Below are 23,190 nucleotides of genomic sequence, written 5' to 3' on the forward strand. Positions count from 1 at the left end.
TTTCCTAGTCTTCCTTTGCTGGATCCAGGTCTCCTGTCTAGGCTTCTATTCTTTCTTCAGAAGAAACAGAGGAAGGGTCCCTGAGCAGTGCATCACAGTGGGGAGGGTTTGAGACAGATGCTGTGAGAACTGATCCAGCATTTTAACTTGCACATGGTCCAGGTACAAATGACTTCTGCCTGAGTCTGTTTCCTTCGGCTTTTAAGAATGAGTCATTTAATTTCTCTTGGTCCTTTGGTATAAATGGGATTAAACAGATTAATTTGCATCATTAAGGTGTTAAGTGTATTAATTAAGAATGCTGCTACTTCACAGTATTTCCCTGGCCAAATCCCAATGTGAGCAGGACTCACATTGAATTTCAAGTATGACATTTTTTTTAATACTCCTCTCTCTGTCTTTTTTGAATAGAGGAGGGCAGTAATTCTGCCAATTCTGATACATGTTCCAACAGTTTTACTTGGGGATGAACCTTGACTCTGTAGATTCTAAATACGGATTAGTTCTGTGTAAGAGTGGAATTCACTGTTGGTGTTCAAGGTTAGGATGAAACCACACATATCACTCTGGTCCTCTTTGATTTCATATTCTTAAGGAAAACAAGAACTCCCTAAAATTAATACAATGGAATTAAATGCCATATTTTATGTGACTTGCACATTAAAGTGTAGAACTTTAACAAGGAAAGATAAACAGTTGGTAAGAAGTTAGGTTAGAATTTCTCTTAAGATTTTGAAAGCAGATAGCCGGGCTAAAAGCAAATCTTCTGGTTGCGGAGTGTGATATTTTCTTCCAGCTTCAAAAGGAGCAGCAACAACACCGAAGCTGAAACGTTGTTCCCTTATTTCTTCTTCTGGTCAAGTGTAGTGGCAGATATCCTAGACTGGTAGAGAAGATTTAGGTTGTATCAAGAGCCAAAATGAGCTGAGAAAAATCAATGAACCTAACCTCATTGTAGGTGCCAGAGGTTCAAGAATAGTTTGAGACCTAATTCTGGACCTTGAGAAGTCGGTAGTCAAAGTAACAAAACCACATGTTGGGCACAGAGATCAACACATAGTAGAGAACTTTCCTGATTGTCAATGATTTGCCTGATGCTCCTCCAAAGAGAACCCAAAGAAGAAATCATGTTCTCTGTGGCAAAGATGCTCAGAAAGAACTTTATAGAAGCAAATTGTGTGGTGGAAGAAGGAGGGTCTAGTGGTTTGAATGAAGATGACCACAGTAGGCTCACAGATGTGAGTACTTGGCACTATTTGAAAGCATTAGCAAGTATAGCCTTGTTGAAGAAGTGTGTCATTATGGGATGAGTTTTTAGGGTTCACAAGCCCATGTCTAGTCCAGAGTCTCTGTTTTTCTACTGCTTGCTGATCTGGATATAGAACTCTCAGCTACTTCTGCAGCACCATGTTATGTCTGCCTGTGCTCTGCCATGTTCCCTACCATGATGATAATGGACTAAACCTCTGAAACTGTAAGCCAGCCCCAATTAAATATTTTCTTTTGTAAGAATTACCTTGGTCATGGTGTCTTCTCACACTAATAAAACACTTACTAAGACCGAGGAGGAAAGAATTTATTTTCTCACTAAGAGTAAATGTTATATGCTATTTTTCACAGCTTTGTTCTTAACATGTGACATACCTGTATATTTTAAATATGTATAATTTGATTGATTTGGAAAGTTGCAAAAACCTAACAAACTTACACAATGATCAAATTAATAAACACAGCCATTATTTCTGAAAGTTTCTTTGTAAGACTGTGTGTGTGTATATATATATAAATATATATATATGTATGTATGTATATGCATGTATGTGTGATGTTTTAGTATGTTTTTGTGAGAAGAAGACTGTTCTATGAATCTTTCAAGGACACAGCACAGCTCTATGAACTACTGACTCTATTGCATCAGGGATCTTAGACTTCTTCATTAGGAGTAGCTGAAACTTGACATCCATTGATCAGCACAGCCCCCAAGGCCAGTTGCCATTCTTCATTCCTAGGAATCTAATTTTAGACATCTCACATAAGTGTAATTATTTGATATTTGTCATTATGCAACTAGTTTATGTTATGTAGCACAATGCCTCCAAGCTTTACCACTATTATAATGACTACTATCCAAAAATAAAACAAAAAAAGATAAATGTTGGTAAGGTTGCACACAAAAGAGCCCCTTGAGCACTGCTGGTGGGGGTGTGAGATGATGTGGCAGCTGGAGAAAATAATTTTGTTCCTCAATGGAACTGAAATAGGGTCTCTATCTGCCTGCCAATCTCATTTAAATAATAGAGGAGGTTTGTAGTCTCCTTGTGCCTTGTGATGCTGTGTTTGCTTAGATCCCTGGGAGGCCTGCTCTTTTCTGAAGGCAAAAGGAACAGATCTGGGGAAGAGGGGAGTGGAGGGGAAACCAGGAGGAGTGAAAGAAGGGGAAACTGCCATTGGTGTGTATTATATGAGAGAAGAAGAAAGAGGAAGGAAAGAAGGAAGGAGGGAGGGAGGGAGGAAAGAAAGGAGGGAAGGCAGAAGGGAAAGAGGAAGGGAAGGAGAGAGAGAAGGTAGGAGGGAGGAAGGGAAGGAGGGAGGGAGGGAAGGAAGGTAGGTTGGTTGGCTGAAATTGCAGAGAAATATTTTCATCATCACATTCAATGCAACATTATTTCACTAGTATAATGTGGAAAGAACCTAGTGACCATTGCCAGAAAAGTGGATTAAGAAAACAACACACAGTCTGGTCTACAAGAGCTAGTTCCAGGACAGGCTCCAAAACCACAGAGAAACCCTGTCTCGAAAAACAAACAAAGAAAACAACACACATTGTTTTTCTACAGTGCAATACTACTCTGTCTCTAAACACCTATATGCAATTTAACTCTACAGTGTGTGTGTGTGTGTGTGTGTGTGTGTGTGTGTGTGTGTGTGTGTGTGTGAAGATGGTTTTTAAGAATTGGTCTTTTACCAAAGAATGGATAAGGGAAATGGTACATTTACACAATGGAGCACTACACGGCAGAAAAAAAAATGACATCTTGAAATTTGCAGGCAAATGGATGAATCTAGAAAACATGTTGAGTGAGGTAACCCAGACCCAGAAAGACAATTATCATATGTACTCATTCATAAGTGGTTTTTTTAAACATAAAGCAAAGAAAACCAGCCTACAAATCACAATCCCAGAGAACCTAGACAATAATGAGGACCCTAAGGAAGACATAGATGGATTTAATCTACATGGAAAGTAGAAAAAGACAAGATCTCCTGAGTAAATTGGGAGCATGGGAACCATGAGAAAGGGTTGAAAGGAAGAGACAGGGAGGGGAGCAGAGAAAAATGCATACCTCAATAAAATAAAATAAAAATAACAAAAAGAATTGGTCTATTAGAAATAATTACTGTTTGAGAATGTCATGCATGCATTTAACTTGTTTTGATTGTCAGAGTTCATGAATGTGGATCCAGTCCACCTTGACAAAAGGTCAGAGTTGCAGCCTATTCTTGCTCATTCAAGGTTAGGACAGGAGTTTTGACCCAAGGTATGGCTACCTACAGGGTGCTTGGCCTATGGTATGGCCACTGCATGTCCTGCCTAAACAGCATAATATTTATATCAGTGTATAGTTACTTGATATTTCAGGTATTAAAGAGGTAATTTTTTTGTTTGTTCTTTGTATCATGGTACAGCAGTCTTTTGCCTTCTCTCCCCACCCTTTTGGATTGGGGCACACAAAGCATATGGAAAAGAAATGTGGACAGATTCAGTATTCACTTGGTTGCCCTCCTGACAATTCTGTGTTTCTGTCCTTTGCTTCTATATATCTGGTATTTTTCTGCCTAACATTTCTAATCCATATACCCCTGCGCTGGAACGTAAGAACCCGCCAAGCCTGGACCCCAACAGATGCCGCTCTAACACGAGACCCTGATATTTGATTAGGTCTGTCCCTCAACACCCCTCCTCAGCTTCTCTTCCATCATCCTGCCATTATGGATGCTAGAAACAGTCTCAAATTATCAACATCTTCTTCACTGACTTCTTACTGGATAACTTCCTTCAGTTTACCAACCACTACTGTCTAAAAGAGACACTGCTAATTCAAGTGTTCATTGACCCCAAATTCTCTTTCTCTTAAGCATGGATTAGGTTTGGGTATTGGATGCCAGCCAGGATCCAAGAGCCAGTTAAGAAAGACTTTTGGTGACTTCTCAGTCTTTCTTTCTTCTTGATGAAAGAAACAAGAAAGCCCATGCCTCCTTCCCAGATTGCTAAACAAGAACCTAAAATTTGCAACCATGGCAGCACTGTTGGTTCAGGAAGAGAGAGGTACCAACATCCCAATACTTGGTAACTGCAGGGTCACGTACTTGGCACTCCTCATGGCCTCTTCGTTATGTGACATAGCTCTGCATGGAAAGATGTTTTTAGGGCATCAACTCTAATGGCTCCTAAATGAGGCTCTACCCAAGCACCTCAAACCACCAGGTACTGTGCATTTAACCACCTTGCTTAAAATTACTACAAATGTAGTGTTTGTAAACTGATTTTGATCTATCACCCGTATATTAAAATGGAACTGCAGAGATCAATTTACCTTCTATATTTTTAGATCCTCGTGCCTTAGAGGAGAAAAGGATTCAAGGCTCAGAAGTCCTGCCCACTTCTGTGTGTGTTCACACTGCTTAATAGCTGGATGACACGGGCGAGATTCTTAACCCCTCAGAACTTAATGATGCTTATTAAAATTTGCTATACACAAGGTTATAATAAAGTTAAAGATCACATGTGATAGAGATTTATAAATAGAAGAATAAATGTACTACTAAAGGAAAATATATGTTCATGGGTAACAAGGTTTTCACCGCAGCTCCTTGTCACTATTATTAAAGTGGTGCAAAGTCCTCCGTTAAGGAAGGCATTGAACTTTCCAGGTAGGTGATTGACAAAAGGCTCCAGCAGCATAGCCCTGCTAAGTTTATTTTCCTAGAGTACTAACTTTCGATTTCCTAATAAATGCTGACAAGGGTATGAAGAAAACGGCATGTGTGCTCTGTAGGTGGGAGTGTGAATTAGTCCATCCATGAGGAAATGTGGGGAATAGCATGGGGGTTACTAAAAATAGAGCCATTATATAATTCCGCTATCCCACTCCTGGTTAATAGCCAAAGCAAACGCACTCAGCCTGAAAAGGCGGTCCCCGCATACCCATGTTTGTTGTGGCACCACTCACAGACGCTCAAACATGACTCATCCCAACAACAGATGAATAAAGAAAGTATTCTATATTTGTATACAGGACTATAAGTCAGCGATAAAGAAAAAAAATGAAATCCTGTCCTTTGTGCCAAAGACGATGGAACAGGAGGACATTTTGTTCAGTGAAATGAGGAAGGAATAGAAAGACAAATGCCATATTTTTCCCCTTGTATGTGGAAGCTAAAAATACTAACCTGAGAGGAGACCAGTGGTCAGTATGAGCTGGAAAGGATTCCAGAGGTAGAAGCTAGGGAGCCTAGCACAGGAGTGTGGCAGAACATGATCAGCACACACTGCATGCATGTGTGGGAACACCACCCAGAATCCTGTTGACATGTATAGCTAATACGCATTAAACATTTTGTTTCAAAAACATAGATTTATCTCACTTTTCTTGGTACTATGGAGAGCTTTATTTTTTCAGTGGATTCTGTAAGAAGTGCTTATTCCCGCAAGTGAAAAGGTCAGATTTAACAAGCAGTACTAGATCAAAGAAAAGAATGCATTGTCACTCCTAGTTCACAGGCCAACATAAACCCATTTTTTTAAAACCTACCCTATCTCTAGCTCTTTGCTGTGTTTCTTATTTTTAAAAGTCCCAATCCTGTCACATGACTGAATAAAGGGACATAGAGGGCAGACCTTCTGTCCGCATCTGCATTTCTTCACCAGACACACAGATGAGATTCATCTGCTATCATGGCTTCTTTATTCTTGTCTGTGTCTCAGGGGAAGACACTATTCCTGATCAAATATATACCACTTAAGCCCTCCCAAGGGGAGGTTAGAGAACAAACAGCACCCCACACATAGCTAGTAAGTGAATCAATTAGACTTATTTAAGATCAACCAGTCATTGTAGCCTGTGACTCTAGCTGTTCTAATTGTGGTCATCTAAGCAGGGCAAGCAGTTAATGATGCGATCCAATCTCTTCTTCTGATTTACATTATCCATTGACATTTTGGCAAACCCTTGTTGGCTACCAAAAAACATTGTAAATATAACAGTATCTGTTGATTCAGGTGTAGTTTCAGTGTGGTCTGTAAAGATAACCAACTACATAACCAAATACACTGTGAAGTCCACACAGAAATCACATGTACCTTATTTATTGGAAGAAATACCATGAACTTATTCTTATCCATTAATCTTTACTTTAGAAGTAGTTGTGACAAGAAGTTCTGTCTATGTAAAGAGAAAAGCAAACAAAAACAACCCAAATCATGTAGTATTACTTTATTTAATGTTAGCTATGATACTGCTACAGAGAGTGAAGCAGGTGAATTTGAATGTGTCAGTTCATTTTTGACAACTTGGTGCAAACCTAGACCTGGAAAGGGAACCTCAACTGGAATCACATCCATAAGATTTGCTTGCAGACACGTCTCTAAATGGGCACTTTCTTGATCCGATTGATGTGAGAGGACCCAGCCCACTGTGCAAGATGCTGTCCCTGGGCAAGTGGCCCTGAGCTATATAGAAAAGCAGGCTGGGTAAACCAGGAGAAGCAAGTCAGTAAGCAAAGATCCTCTGCAGTCTCTGCTTTAGCCCCATTCTCCAGGTTCCTGCCTTGAGCTTGCCCGGATGATGCACGAGAACCTCTAAGCCAATGAGTGTGCCAGAGGGGCAAACGAGGGCCCATGTGCTGATGAGAGTTCCTGGGAATCTGACCAAAGTCTAAAGTCCACCCAACTCTACAGAACAACTTTCCTTTGAGATTCCAGGTGGAACTTGGGGGAAAACACAGAATTATGGAGGCAGGAAAAGGAAAATACATGATCTCCTAATGGAAAAAAGGAAAGGGGGACACAAGTGTCTGGCAGTGCAGCAGGTAGGATCTCTGTGCCTATGCAAATGCAGATTGAATCTTTCAGTAATGAAATACAGCATACTCAGAACACCAGATTTGAGCCATCTGACCAAGTCATTCTTTTACCTTTCGAGGGACAAGAAAGCCTAGGTGAAGTAGGCACAACCCTGGGAAGGAAGAGAGTATGGGCTTTCTTACAGCCACCTCCCTGGGAAGGAAGAAGGCATAGGGCTTTCTTACCTTTCCAGATGCTTCTACTTTTCACTGTAGAAAGATTTAGAACACATGGTGCTTTGCCCAGAGGCCCAGCGCTAATGGGAGGCAGAACCAGATCTTAAATTCAGGTCTTCATGATGCTGCTTGTCTTGTCTTCCTGACATGTTGTGCCCTCCGGTTATCCTTTATTAGGCCTCCTAATGCCAGCAATTAAGAAACAAAAAATAACAGATGGTAAAGGCATAGCAAAAAGCTTGCTCATAGACAACTGCTCAAAGGGACAGAGATATCACTTCTGAAGTATGTGAACACTGGCCAGACTTTACAGCCATCTTCTTCTTATAAATAAATGGAAGAACGACACACATGTGCCTATGTGCACACCACATGATATTAATGTAGGAACAATTCACCCCACATTCAACAGCACCCAAGATTATCCACTGTAGTATAATTAAAAATTGGATCCGTGCCCCAAAATATTTTCAGTCTATTTAGAAAGTAGAGAAAGGTTATAATGAGGTTATATATAAGGCTAAGTATGTGTTATGACTTCTCAGGTCATCAAAGATGAATGGCTAACAAGGCCAGAGTCCTGATACAAGATTGTGTGCGTGTTTTATGCACATGTGTGTGAAGATATACACAAATATGTGTACATATTGAGATCAGAGACAGGTCAAGTATCTTCTCAATCACTTTCTGACTTACTCATTTGATGCAGAGTCTCTCCCCCAACTCAGAGCTCAAGGTTTTGTTCATTTCTTCATTTGTGTTTTCTTTTTGCTAAGCTGGCTATCAGCAAGCACCAGTCTTTGATGCTCACAGTACTAGAGTTATCGACGTGTGGGAAAGATGTCTGATTTGTTGTGTGGTTACTGGTATCTGAACTCAAGTTTATGATTATGCAACAAGCGCTTTTAACCACAGAGCCAGCTTGCAAGGCTGTGTGAAATCCTACATTTTATATGTGCTATAGCAATTCCTAGCAGATATCAGCATACAGAAAACTCCTGCAATTAAAGAAAAACAAAACCCTTTGGTGTCTGTGGATTTAAGCCAGTAATGTCCAAACCCACTCTCAAAATCCAAGCCATGTGAATAGATTTATAGAGAAGGTACTGTAGGGAAGAAAGATGGAATCAATTCTGAAAATAGATCAGCACTTGTAAAACAAATATATATATATATATATATATATATATTCTAGTATCTAATGAGGTAAAATTCAGGTAACCAGAGCTTTTATCTGAATGATACAACTCATTCACCAAACCCAATTGCATCATGCTACAGGACTCTGGGGAAAGCCCGTGTTCTTAGGTTATAAAAATTGTTTTCAGTTGAACAGATCAATTTTTCTAAATCCTCCAACCAACTAAAGAGTCAGAAAATGCCAATGTTTCACTTATTAAGAAAACTAAACTCAATCAATAAGTAAAATCCAACTGAGTTTTCAGTTATTGACGGCGAGCCTCAAAAAATTGACCTCAAGTTTCTACAATCTCCTTCTTCAGAGAAAAATGCATCCTTTATTTTCTTTAAAGTTTAATGTATTTTTCTGAATCAATTTTTGTTTAGGCAGCTTATGACAAAGCCTATAGTTATTTTGCCATCTTACCTTCTATTATAGGCAAAGTAGCAAACATTATGATTAATGGTAGTGTTGGCCCTATCAAATATATTGTAGTTCCTCATCCCTTTCTTTAAGATCTTGTGAGAACATTTCTGCTGTGAAAGTCTGTCTGTCTGTAGCCTTGCTGATCAGATTTGGCTCCCAGTCAGATTGACTGTCTTGCTGATGTAACTGTAATCCAAATTTTAAAAACGTTTTTGCAGAACCATAACAAATATGAAAAAGGAACTTGCTGGTTGACCATTACAATGTCTGAAACAAATATGACAACAAAAAATCCAGACCATCACAAACCCAACTCCGGAGTCTGTTGGGCAGGCTCAATTCTCTCCAATGGGAACAGAACCAATGAAGTATTTAAAACTACCACGGGACAGCAGAGAGGAAATTGGGAGCTGTTCCCTTTTATAGACTATGTCCTTCTCTCCTCCCTCCTTTCTGACAAACCACATGAATATAGTAAATACAGATGGATGAACATAAAATGGGCAGTGGTCTGGTGATTCCTTTGGAACAAAAGAAATCAAAGGCTCAAACTTTGAGTGGTTATCATTGCTCAAAGTCCAACAAGTTTTGAAATGGTAGCAATCAAGAATAGGCAGTCCTGGCGATTCTTCGTTGCCACCAAACAGCACTAAATTCTAATGGACCTGGAACAGCACATCTGAGTGTCCTCTGCCTGGAGCTTTGTATCCAGGACACAGAAGAAGCCCAGTGGGAAGTACTCTTTCAGGTCTCCGGAAAGCAAATACTGTTTTGTAGGCACCAGAGTCAGAGCCCACCAGACATTTAACAGTGTGCTTGACTGGTCCCGCCATGCCTCATCTGATGGACTGAATCTTGATTTTTTCATGTCCTACTTTAGCCATGTTTTCTAGGACATCCCTACCCTCTCACTCGGAAGCCCCACCATCCTGCACTTCTAAACTAGCCAGTGGGCTGTAGCCTGGGGTTCCTTTGATTCTCTACAGCTGCTCCAGAGCTCAAAAAGACCAGATGACTGGATCTGACGTCCTTTTCCAGGTCCTACAATTCTGTATCTATGAACTATCAAATTCTTTTGAACTGTTTCTCTTCCTAGCATGGCTTTGGATTCAGGCACCCCTGCAGAATATAGAGAAAGTTAGTGCAGAGATCTCTGAGGGTAGGGCAGACTGGGGCTGGGTACTGAACAGAGACACCAGAGCATGGTACAGTAACACAAATATTATGTGTGAATGGGGATGCTGAAGGGAGAGAAATATTGGAACCAGAAGGCACAGGCCATGATCAAAGAAAGACAGTTCTATGGAACAGCTTGAAATATTTCTTATTTATTGTTCAGTGAGGACTGGATGAGCAGAAAGCCATACAAAATATGCACTCATATGAGGCATACATACATACAATGAATACATATAACAAATCCTTAAGGGTAGAATTCTCAGAAGAGCTTAAAGAAAATAAATGCTCTTAAAAGCTCAGGATAAGGACCATACAGGACGTAGCTCCACTCTGCAAAATCCAAGACTCTCAGTGGAATATCAACCAGCATGCAATGTGCTATGGTACCATGAGACAACGTCTACACTGAAGTCAGAGGCAACCGTTGAGACAGAGTACAGCAAATATGATGTGAAGGACACGAGAAGGCAATAACTGGATTCATAAATCAGAAATTGGGCACATTGGGAATGTAGGAAAAAAAAAGCAGGCATTGGAATGGTTGGATCCACAAGTCAAGATGTACTCAAGAAATCCAGGCAGGATTTGGTCTGACGAGAGTCATTCTCATTGAAATAAAAAGTGGGAACAATATGAATAAGTACAAAGTTGGAGGACACACAGCTTTCCATTTAGAAGCTTAACCACAAAGCCATAATAATTAGAGTGTGGCACAAGAATAATATATATATATATCCTTCTGAGAATTCTACCCTTATCTTTTAAGGATTTGTTATATGTATTCATTGTATGTATGTATATCTCATATGAGCATATATTTCATATGGCTTTCTGCTCATCTGGTCCTCACTGAACAATAAATATGAAATAAACATAAAATAAAAATATATATAATAAAATAAATAATAAACACAAATAAATAAAAATAAATTTTAAAACATAAATAAATAATAACATAAAATAAAACATGTTTTGCTAATATACAGAATAGAAGAAAATATTTGTAAATCATATGTATAACAGTAAATTTTTATCTAGAATATATAAAGCACTCTTACAATCAACAAGAAGTTCCACTTTCCAGTAAATGATGGGCATTCTCAACACCATATCACCATACCAAAACCATAGCTTGACAACCATTTGCTCCTTGGTATGCTTCCACAGCAATGAGTATATAATCTAATCTTTAAAAATGTTGTGAATAAGCTCTTATTCCAGGATCTTATACATCTAGGGTTTGAGATATATAGATATGCATCTTGAGTTAGCTATACTCTATGAAAGGTAAGGAAACACAAAGAAGCAGAATTAGGGTTGTAGGCATGGACTAACATGCTAGCTGAAGAAAGGCATTGCTATCACTTCTAATTCATAGCAACAAATTCCCTTAGGGACTCTCACATAAGAAGTCAAACACTTGATATTTAGTTTGTCAATGTCCGGTCATGTGGTAAATGTTTTATATGCTTTTTAATCCTCATAGAAGTGGTTCATCTTTACCTAAGTACAAATGAGCAATGAGAAACCCAGAGGGACACAGCAACTTTCTGTTGAATGCTGGCCTCAGCCTGTATGCACAAGTTCTTCATAACTGTGCAACTACCTTTCTCAGTGCTACGGTGGTTTATATGCAGTTAGTCACCCAAATACTCAACTGCTGGAAGCTTGGTGTCCAGCACTGCAGTAAAGAGATGAGGGTATAATAAAGAGTCAGGGCCTAGTGGATATCCTTAGGCCAAGGCACATGTATCCAGTTGGCAGGTGGAAACAGGAGATCACAGGTGCAAGGCTGTTATACTTGGTGTCAACCATCATCTTGACATAAAAGAGGCAATCTCAGTTGAGGTGTTACCTCTATCCAATTGTCTGTGGAAATATTCATAATTGTGATTGATGTAGGAAGGTACCATTGTGGGTGGTACCATTCCTAGGCAGACAGACCTGTGCTATATCAGGAGCCTAGAGTGGCCTAGCAAGCACCACCACCCCCACCCCCACCCCCACCACCGTTGTCTCTATTTCAGTTCTTTCCTTGAACTGCCCTGGCTTCTCTTGACAACTGACTGTGATTTGGATGTATTAGCCAAATAATCTCATTGATTGCTTCCGATCAGGGCTTTATTCTAGCAATGGAAACTAAACTGGGATAGAGATTATCCTTGACTAGCTAGAGAATTTGAGTTCAGCCTCATTTTGCTTTAGGAAAAAAAAAATCCATCCTTAGGAATGGATGGTCCTGCACAAAGAATGTTTCGAATCAATTCTGGTCGTTTTTAATGTAATTGACTGGTCTCTTCTTTTTCTTTTCTCGTCTCCACCACATTATGACACTATAAATAATAATGCCCTGACCATGTTATGAACATAGCTAGGATGCTTGCACCATGCTGTATGGATATCTGGCTACCAGACTCACTGGGCAAATAAATTCCTTAGTTATACCATTACTGGTCTTGCGTATTTCGTTAGAACAACACAAAGTGACCTAAGGCAAGTACACCTGCAGATGTGATCCCCTGGCCTCCATTCCCAGGGCAGGGCTGCTGAAGATGTGTATCTCAGAATTTCTGTTCTTCCTCCCCCTGCTTTAGTCCTCAGACGAGATGGAAAGATCCTCTCTACTAACACAAGATAATTGAGCATTTTAAAATGGGTCCCTAGGCTCCTTGTGTTCATGAATTACCTTTTCTAGGGTGAAGAGGTAAATGCTGAAAAGAGGAAGGAATGGCTGCTCGATCTGTGTGGAGGACCTGCTTAAGTACGATCCCAGGAGAGGGGTGAGGTACGTTTCCAGCAGGCTATGTCACATACATTCCTTTCTTTGAGATTTATACTTTCATACCAGGAAATAATCCATCTGTTAGGACTATCTGCACAAAATGAACTTCCGAGACCTGGTCTGAGTTTAAGACATGGCCCCCTGGAGACTACTCTGTGGAGGAGAGTTGGTGTGACAGACAACCTCTAAGCACAAGGCTATGGCTTTCCTGCACGGGCTCATTCTTGCTGATTTTACTGCAGCTATGGACATGCACCATGCTGCGCATTCATGGAGACAGCGTCTCTTTGCAAGAATCACCTTGCGTCTCATATAAACCTCCTCTTTTTGGAGCCAAAGTCCTTCCAAGTCTGATCGTGATGTTCTAGGCCACTGTGATAGCCTGTGAAAAGGGACAATATGTCACCTGCTTGACATTAATGAGTCTACAGCTTCCTTGTGTAGAAACCCCTGGACAAATCCAGGTACCATTCTTTCAGGTACTTCTACAAAGAGGCCAGTGAGGTTGCATCTTGACAGTGCACTGTAGACCCTAAGGAGCCACACAGACTTTCTTGGTTGGCCAAGCGTTCAGGCCTTTTTTTGTGCATTGAGAGAAGGATTGAAATTCTTTGTCCTTTCTGTCTGACACCCATGGCATAATGGCTGCAATGGGTCACCTTTCCTTGCTGACTGCAGTAATTAGAAGCAAGTGTTTCATTCTTTTCTGCACCCCCAAGTCCTAGTCTTTATTTCAAGCCCCATCGGGATTTGCCCTGATTTCCAGTTGCAAACTCACTGCCTTTCCAAAGAATGAGTGGCTCTTTGCACAAGCTGGGGTTTTGGCAACATCCCTGCCAGGGCTTGGCTAATCCTGTTGTTTTCCTTCCAAGAACGGTATTTACATAAGTTTGCATTTCTGCACCACTAATGGCTTCCCACCCTGACAGCCTGGTGAGTGTGAACTGTCTTTCTCATTTGGGAATGGCTGCTATGAGCCTGAGCATGGGCTGTGATGCTTAAACTTCTGGATTCTAACCCAGTGGAAGGGCCCTGCTTTCTCTACTGCAGGGAGAACCTGAAGATATTTTCAGAAGGGATAATGATCATGAAATTCAGACTGCTGTTTCTCCAGCTGTGGTCCTTCTCATCCATTAATCCACATGAAAGAATGGACCAGAAATAACATCTCCTTTCTAGAAGACTACATTGTTCTTTCAAGCAATCTCATCATCTTTCCGAGAGTGAGACACACTGAGTTTGCATAGGATGTAGGTTTATCTGTTCTCTCCATTGGCACATTGTTTGATTCTATGGAGTGGGAATCAAGAAAGGTTGGTAGCAACACTGGTCCCGAAACAGTGGAAGGAGCAGAGTCTAATCCATTCCCGAATCTTGCAGATTCCACTACATCTGGTTGCTGTTGTTTCCATCTCTTCCAGCCTTGCAACCTTGGTCTGTGGGAGCACAAGCCTCAGAGTTGTTGGTGTTTGACCCACCTGAGCCTCTCCAGGAGAGTTTTCCTTAGCCCCAGCAGGAAGGCATGCCTCACCATCAAGAAATGATTCATCAAGTATCAGTTGGGCTCTGCTTTTCCTCTCAGTGATCATAGACTATTCTGCATAGGTAATGCTATCTCCTTTGAACACGGAGGGACTGTATTCCTTCTACAGTTTCTGACCCCTTAGGAAGCAGAAACTCCATAGTGGTTTGTTGTTTTTGAGTTCCTCATTTTGCTGGGTCATTGCATGATGTGTCTGACATTGTTGCCACCCTTTCCCTAGGAACCTCCTTGCATTGCCACTTCTCTTACATACTCCCCTGCTCAGCTCCTACTTCATCAGAGAGACCGCCTAGGCCCAGCTACTCAAAGTAAATGCACCCCATGCTGATTTTTCTTAAAAACTGGTAACTGACCAAAGAAAGTAAGAAGTGGGTCCTTGGAGATAGTGTAGAAACAATTTCACCCTTTGCATTTTACGTTTTAATTTTTTGAATCATGAATATAAATTTATATTATAATAAGGGTTTAATTAAACAAAAATTAATGGACCTATATGACTTACTGTTGTCTCCACAGCTTCTTTGATATTCCCAGTTTCTCCTCTGAGTATGAAGTAGAAATACCTCACCTCACTCCACTGTGATGTTTAGTTGGGAGCGTCATCCCAGTTCCTGGCATCCATCCCAGCCCCCCCCCCCCCCCCATCTCAGGCACCAGGCCTGGGAGTAGCATTAGTCTGGACTCCCCTGGCCTGAAAACTGCGTTGGTCTGGACTCAAAATCCCAGCATGCCAGGGCCTGACCCCCTCCCCGGGGGAGGGTCAGGACCACTCCCACAGGGTATTTAAGTGGGCACCCAGAGGAGGAACACATGGTCCTGAGTTTTGTATCTGCTCCCCTGCCATGCTCTCAGCCACCCTGGAGTGCTACATTTAATAAAACAGAGGCATTTTGATTCGGTTTGATTTGGCCTGATTGGATTTCTTTATGCCAGCAGAGCAGAGCAGCTCGTCCTAGGATTTTTCTTAACATCTACAACCAGAGCCTTGCAGAAGTTCTAGCATCATTCTGAAAGCCACTAGTTGGCTTCTACTCTCTCAAGCCAGGGAAGGTGGGTGTGTGTTGCAAATCTGCATTTGGTTCCCTCCTATAAGCCTGAGAAAGAAGGTCTAGGCTGAGAGCTATATTAATTTCTGTTGCCTTTGGAACAATAATCATAAGTTTAGAGTCTGGTAAACAACACAAGTATTGTCTTTTAGCCCTAAAGGTCTGAATTACATGGACTAAAATCAAGCAGGCCTGAGGGTTGTAGAACAAGGAAAATATGGTGAAAGTCTAATTGCTTCTTATGCAAATCCAGTATGTTTCATCTTGGGAAAGATGATGAAATTATACTAGAAAATAGTGTGGTCCCACCTTTCCTGTGAAGGGGCCATTCCTGTGGCATTTTATCATGTGGATCGATGGGCAAGGGGAACCAAACTGGAGGACCATGCTGTGACAAAGGTGTCCTTGACTATACTGATTCAAGAAATCACCCTCATTTCTTCTCTTGCAGTTTTTCTCCATCTTCAAACCCATAGAGAAGTTTAAATGCCTTCTATACTTCTGCCTTTCTCCTACCCTGTCTCATCTTTAAAAAATCATTGTGATATAGATGGAAGTTTCTGTCCTACCTGGTCCTGCAAGGCTTCAGTCCCAAAGAAATGCACAGAGGCTTTTATTAATTATAAACTCACTGATGACTCAGGCATATTTCTAGTTAGCTCTTATATCTTAAAATTAACCCATTTCTATTAATCTGTATATCGCCATGAGGATGTGGCTTACCAGTAAGGTTTTGGCATCTTTCTCCTTTGGCAGCTACATGGTGTTTCTTTGACTCCACCAACTCTCTCTATATATCTCTGTTGGGATTTCCCACCTGGCTTTACTCTGCTAAGTCATTGGCCGAAAGAGTTTTAGTCATCAACCAATAAAAGCAACACATATATAGAAGGACATCACTCATCATTGTGATTATATTGGACCACTGAATCAAGCAGAATAATACTTTAATTTCAGGTTGTGATCAGCAACTCAATTTCATCTAATTCACTCTTGCTATCTTACATGCCACATTCTCTAGTTTCAAAAAATTGAGATGTGGACATTCATGGTGGCAGTGAGGTTATTGTACCTACCATATGTTAGGAAAAATATTAAGATGAGTTTCTCTGCCAACAAAAGAGAACTCCAATCAGACCAGATTAAACCAAATCAAATGCCCATGTTTAATAGATGATACATTCCCTGGTGGTTGGGAGAGCATGGTGAGGGAAAGACGGGGGTACACACATAAACCCAAAATCATGTGTTTTGGCACTACCCTACTGTTATCACCCTGATACCCTAATAGGAGTTTAACTAACTCAAACTCCCCGATCCATTCCATGTTGGCCAGTCCAAGTATATAAAGATCCAGCATTCCCTTGGCTTTGGGGCACTATACCAATCTCCCCCCTTCGTTAATGCCCTGACTTTCTCAGTCTTCCCTCTTTCTCTTGTTTCTTCTCATCTCCCAATTCAATCAATATATTTCTTCTCTAATGCTCTTTCCCTGGGTAATCTTTACAATTCAATTAATTAATGCTAAGTAATAGCTGTGTGTCAAGGACATAATACATCTCAGTTTGGGCTTCTTCCAGAAAACACTACAATTTGTATATCTAAGGCATCTCTGATATATCCCTTTAAATAAGGAAAGAACCACTAAAAATTAACCTATTTGAAACAAAACTATAGATTATTTTTGGCACCACTCACACATACCCAAAAATAAATATTTTGATCCAATCTTATCTTTTTGGACTCAGGAAAATCCCAACTATCTTTCCAATTTAGCCAAAAACCTTGGCTTTGTCCTTGGTGACATCATCCCACAGAAACATTGCCTGTGAACTCTGCCTTGGTCCGATCTCCAAAGCATTCTGCCAGTAGTTCCTTCATCCTTCTTTATCGAAGTGTATGTTCTTCACTATATTGGATCTAGGTCACTAGAATGTATCTTATCTTTGCCCTTATTCATAACCTGAACTTTTTCTTTTAAGTACTATATTTTCTCTCTTTTCAGCTCCTCTTTTCTCTTCCTTTACCATATCTTTCCTGGACTCTAGCAGTAATTTTACTGATGTTTGGCTATACCGTATACTTAGTTTCTCTTTAAAACATCCAACTCCTCCTGGAATGTAAAGCCCTTTGCTCTGTAATCCAAGTTTCCTCTTGCTACATAGTTTGGATACAGAATGTTCCAAAGCTTCTTGTGCTAAAGGATGGTCCTCAGATGGGCATCATTGGAAGACAATAGGAGCCTCTAAGCTGTATGTCCTTTTAGGGATGGCAGAATTGTCTATTATTTACCTTTCTCTTCACTGTAATCAAATACGTGGCAAGAGGCAACTCAAGGGTGAGAGGGTTTATTTTGACTTGCCCTTTTGGGAATACAGTCCTTCATGGAGAGGAAGGCATGCCCAAGCGCTGATGTCACCTCCCTTCAGGGTGCAACCCCTCAGCTAAGTAGAGTGCCCAGAGGTGTGCTTCATTAATACCATGTTTTTCTTATATTTATCTTATTTATCTATGTGTTTTATGTGTATATATGTGTGCCCGAGTGTTATGTGTGTGCACCATGTAGGTGCAGGAGACTGCAGATACAAGAACAGGGAGTTGGAACACTTAAATTAAAGGCAGCTGCGAATTGCTTGGTCTAGATACTGGCAACTAAACTCGGGTCTTCTACAAGAGCAGAAAGTACCTTTAAATGCTAAGCCACCTTTCCAGCCTCCTCCTCAGGCATCTCCATGTCCTCCTCTCTCACTTTGTTTTTCACGTACAATGAGATAAGTGTCTTTTTCTTCCATCTACAAAATGCCAGGGTTTACTCCTTTGTTACAGGCGCTATAGCAGGGAGGCCAACTACCCATGAGTAGGAACATCCACAATGGTGAGTCGAGGTGAGCTGGCTCTTTCCTAAATTGGTTATTTTAGATAATAATAATAACGAAAAGCCATACTCTGTGGTGGCACTCACTACCAGTCCCCCACTCTCATGCACCCCTCACCACACTTGCCCGCTTTCTGTGCTCAGTCGCCTTAGTCATAAGCATTGAAATCAGTTCTCGTTTTGTTTCTCAAGCTCCATAGCCTCGTCTTTTGATAGCTGTTTCCTTCACATTACTGAGTTCTCAGAAAAAGATAATGACCTTGGCAGGCTGTCTATAACCTTGAGTCTAAGACATTTTTCTTAAGTACATTCTCCTATTTGGAATATAGCACAGCACTAATCTTGCCTGAAATAGTTTTTATCCTGATTTAAAAGTTCCCTCATAGGAATATGAGCTTGCCTTGGCCACTGGATCCAACATCCAAAGCTGAAATTGTGCCTCAGTTTCTTTCTGCTATACTAACAGTGCCTGCTATGAGATAATTTGTGATAAAACAGAATTTTATTGGCCCATATTTTGGAGGCTATGAAACCCAAGGCCTAGAGACTAACCTATAGCAGAGTGTTCCCAGCTCTGCCATCCCACAATAGAAGGTCTAAAGGCAAGAGACAAAAATGAAGCTGCATTCAGCTTTGTAGGATAGTAGAAACTCCATCCCTGAGGGTATTGGTTTCTAGACCTAATCACCTCATAATGTTCATTGCTACAATGGCCATAATGACTGAAAATGAGTTTGTAAGTTAACAAATGTTTAAATCATAGCAAGGGGGTACTTGATAATTCCTAAATTAACAAATGAATAACTCTTACATGTGGAAAGAATCTAAGGAACTGCAAAGGACTTTACATACTAGATCATTAAAAACAAACAAATAAAACTGTAGACCTAGATAAAAAGAATACGAAAAGATACTGAAGGCATTGGATTGGTCCTTTAGTGAGCAATCAGCAATATTTGGATTGTAAAAAGCTCTGAAAACCAAATGACCCAGTTTCTTAAACCAATATAAGAAAACAAAAGGAGGTGGGGTATCTGTGGGGAAAAGAGATTTAAAAATATAACCTATTTTTAAACCCGAGGCTTCAATTATACAGTGCAAGCCTGTATTCAAGGGTGACAAAATACCAGGGAGATGACTACTATAAAATATAGGATTATGGATAACTTTTGTGGAAAATAACTTGGCCCTTATTGGGATATGGGCCATGCAGAGCTATCTGAATTGGCCAGACCTCTCTTTTATACTTGGGTTTTGATGAGAGAATGAATGTCAAAAGGTTATACCCTTTGGTTTGTGTGTGTGTGTGTGTGTGTGTGTGTGTGCATGAGAGAGAGAGAGAGAGAGAGAGAGAGAGAGAGAGAACATGCATGTGTGTGTTCTATTATATCTCATAATAAAAAGGTACCCCAAATAAACTACTGAGTGTCTTCGGTTTCTCCGAGAAATGAAGAGCTCTACGATGATTGCGGTGGGCTCTAAGGAACATGGCATGACATTCGAATCCTTGGGGACCTCGGAAGTTAGGAAGTATCCAGGAGGTATGAGCAGCGATAGAGCCAAACAAGGCTCGGAGTACAGCTGAGTCTTCATTTACTGCCACCTCTGTGTGTGGAGGAGAGGGAGCCAGCCTGATATTGTTTGATGAACATTCTAAGAACATTAAGTAAAGTTCTGCCTTAGAGCCACTAGGGGCTAATCGCTGTGTTTACTAAACAAAAACCAGCAGGTATTCTAAAGCCTGCAGCCTGAAGAAGCTCCAGGAGATGCTAAGTCTCAGTTAAAGTGGCCCTAATTAGTATGCCAAGCTCTCCACCTCCACCAGGACCCCGAAGGGAGCGAGGTCCTGTACAGCACTCTACTCAACCATGCCCTGTAGAGATGTAAAACCCGATGCCTCTGTGTGTGCAATTGTTCTGTAATATTGTAAGATGATATCAGCTTCTCTTCCTGAGGCGTAAACACAGGCAGAGGAGGCAGTTCTCTCTGAGAGTATAATTACCTAATATTTCAATGTAGGAGACGTGTTATGACAATGAGTAAATTGACTTTCTCTAAAGCATCAACCTACGGTTAAGTGACTAGAGCAACCCTGCACATAATCCGTGGTCCAGAACTGGGAGGCATACTTAGCAAACGGCATGAAACATACCAGCACGCATCTTCCTGCCCCAAATCTATCTGCGAATTTCCATCAACCCACCTACCCCCTGAAGACGGATGCTAAAAAGAAATCACACACTAGCTCAGAATTGGGTATAATAAAGAGTTTATTTATTTAGAGTTAGGCTCACAGATCAAAGTCCTCTGCTCGAATGGGGAACAACAACCCAATCCAGCAGCCAGGAGAGAGAAGGAGCATGCACTTTACATTGGCATTTATACTCAAGTGGGTGGGTAAATTAAAGGCTACTGGCTGAAGAATTTCCAGCAGCAACCCCCAACCACTCTGAAGAGCAGTTAGAAAGGACCTTCAAACTACCCCCCACAGAATCCATTTTACGTGGTACAATCTTTTAACTTTTGTTATTTTGTTTATTCTTTCATAATTTGAATATATACATATTTGTATGTGTGTTTGTATGTGTAAAACTTGAATTCTATTCTCCCCCACTATCCTTTCTTATCTTTTCCTCCTCCCATCAAACAGCTTCCTTAGGTAAAATGTTCTGGTGAGGTTTACAAACACTGAGAAACAATTCAACCTCCATGTGATCGCCTAACCTAACAGGCCCCTATGATTCTCCAGGCTCTCTGACTTTTTGCTTCTTGCTATTTCTCTTTGTTCTAGAACACAAGAATCTCAGTGTTAACCTGTGATGTTTCACTACCAGGAATTCTGTGTACTGGATCACCGTGTGCCAGAGATTTTAAGTCGTTCTGATTATATTTGATTGTTATCTCTTCAGAGAGTCTAGGAGAACCTGATTTAAGAGACAAGTCCCCCACCGCACAAACCTCTGTCTCTGCCTTAGGTACATCACGACCATATTCGCCGCTGTCTGTCTTTCGTCACCTCATCTGCCTCAGCCTACATTAAGAGAAAGCTATGAAGATGAAGAAATTGCTCAACTTGTTTCTAATATGACTACAGCCTTCTTCTTTACAGTGTAGAGAAACTCATGACTGAAATCCCCATGATAGAATAGATGAGCCAGAGATCTTGTATCCTACCAGGCAGGCACATGAATGTTTATGTTTGTCTCTTCTCTGTTTGTGACAACAATGGAAGCAGACTAGATGTCCATCAACACAGAACAAATGATGAAGCTGCTGTCTGTACACAGTGTAATTTTACTTACTGTTAATATAGAAAACGAGATTGGGAAAATTTTAGCAAAAGGAGTAGAACTGGGAAGAACCTAATTAAAGGAGCCCAGAGAGACAAATACTGCAAGTCTAACACGTTAATGGCATCTCTAGAAAAAAGTTATGGATGTCCTTAAACATAATTCCATGCACAAACTGGCCCATTTCAGCAAAAACTTATCCAGTCCAAAGCATCCAAGTGTCTCTGTTGAGAAATCTTGAAATATGGATACATCTGGATGTCAGAGGTCACAGGGGTCATAGTCATTACCAGGGAGACAGACAATCTTATTAATGTGAAATCTCGTTATTGTAGGGACTCTCATAGACGTGAAAGACTAGCTAGATTTTTCTTGGCAGCTCAACTGTGATTTAACTTGCATATGTCTTAGCTTGCTGTGCCCTTGACACAGGCTCTCCTATCGTGAAAGGGTTGGAGGAAGCCTTGTTTCCCCCCTAATGATGTGGCTCAGAAACAAGGTTTGTGTCCTCAAGGGAATGCATGGAAAGGTTTCTTCAGACACCTACAATGCTGCTTCTGCCCACCTTCCACTTACCTTCTCCTCCAGCCTCCCGGCAAACAACGGAGTGGTCACCTCCCTTCTGCCTCCGTGATCTCATCGTAAATTAGAGATTATGATTGCTTCCATGCCGATTTTGCTTCCAGCCTCATCAGTACAAATGGAGGGGGCACTGTTCTGCAGGAAACAGTGTAACTGTGTACACAGATGCCCGAGCCCCGGTTTTTCTGTAACACCAGTAAATCTGTTAAATCTGTTAACAGCACATAAATTTCTTTGTACCCTCACGATTCTTCCTTTGACATCTGTCTGCAAGGAGGAGTCAGTCAGTGTGCCTGATCTTCAACACTTCAACCAGCCCCAGCTGCTACTTAGCATTCCAAATATGTTATTTTTCAAACCAGAAAAGGGTCTGTAATCTCCACCTCAGGCCCACAGCAGGCACATTTAATAACCTCAGCTCCTCCACACAGCCTCCTAACTGGGGGGGGGGGGGGCAGTGCTCTGTCTCCCTTGAAAGTGAATTGCAGGCTGCATCTGCCAGGCAGACTCTGTTTGGAAGGAAATCTTTAGCCATTAACACGGCTGCCGTATCTGTGAGAGATGCTGCACCATATAGCCGATGAAGAACCCTGCTTCCTGAAAACCGCACAGGAGGCAGGAATTACGGGTTTCTTCATTGGTTTTACATTTGATTAATGCAGTCCTCTAGCTTCCAAGCTGCCAGCCTTTTGGATTGCCTTTCTTATATCATAAAACCACATGAAAATTGCACAGCGACCTGGCGTGCACATTTTCTATCCCCATGATGGTGGTTCCAGCCTCAGGCTTGGAAGGCCAAATATGGAGACTGTAAGCACCCATGCTCCCCTGGCTTCTCCAGGGAAAATGTCCTGAATGCAAATGAAGCAGGGCCTGTTTTGCCTGGGAAACAACAGGTACTTGATGCTCGCCTCATCTTCCTTCATTCTTTGCTCTAATTTTTCGAGGCCCTCTGCTCTTGTTATCATGACCTACATATTCTGGTCTT

General features: G+C 41.1%; 1 pseudogene; it reads right to left on the reverse strand.

Annotated features, from left to right (window-relative positions):
* LOC142855369 (non-histone chromosomal protein HMG-17 pseudogene) overlaps positions 1 to 22,260 on the reverse strand; it is a 186,300-nt pseudogene extending 164,040 nt beyond the window's left edge.
* Positions 22,261 to 23,190: the final 930 nt, after the last annotated feature.

Source organism: Microtus pennsylvanicus, chromosome 8 (assembly GCF_037038515.1).
Source record: "Microtus pennsylvanicus isolate mMicPen1 chromosome 8, mMicPen1.hap1, whole genome shotgun sequence".
Taxonomy (NCBI): domain Eukaryota; kingdom Metazoa; phylum Chordata; class Mammalia; order Rodentia; family Cricetidae; genus Microtus; species Microtus pennsylvanicus.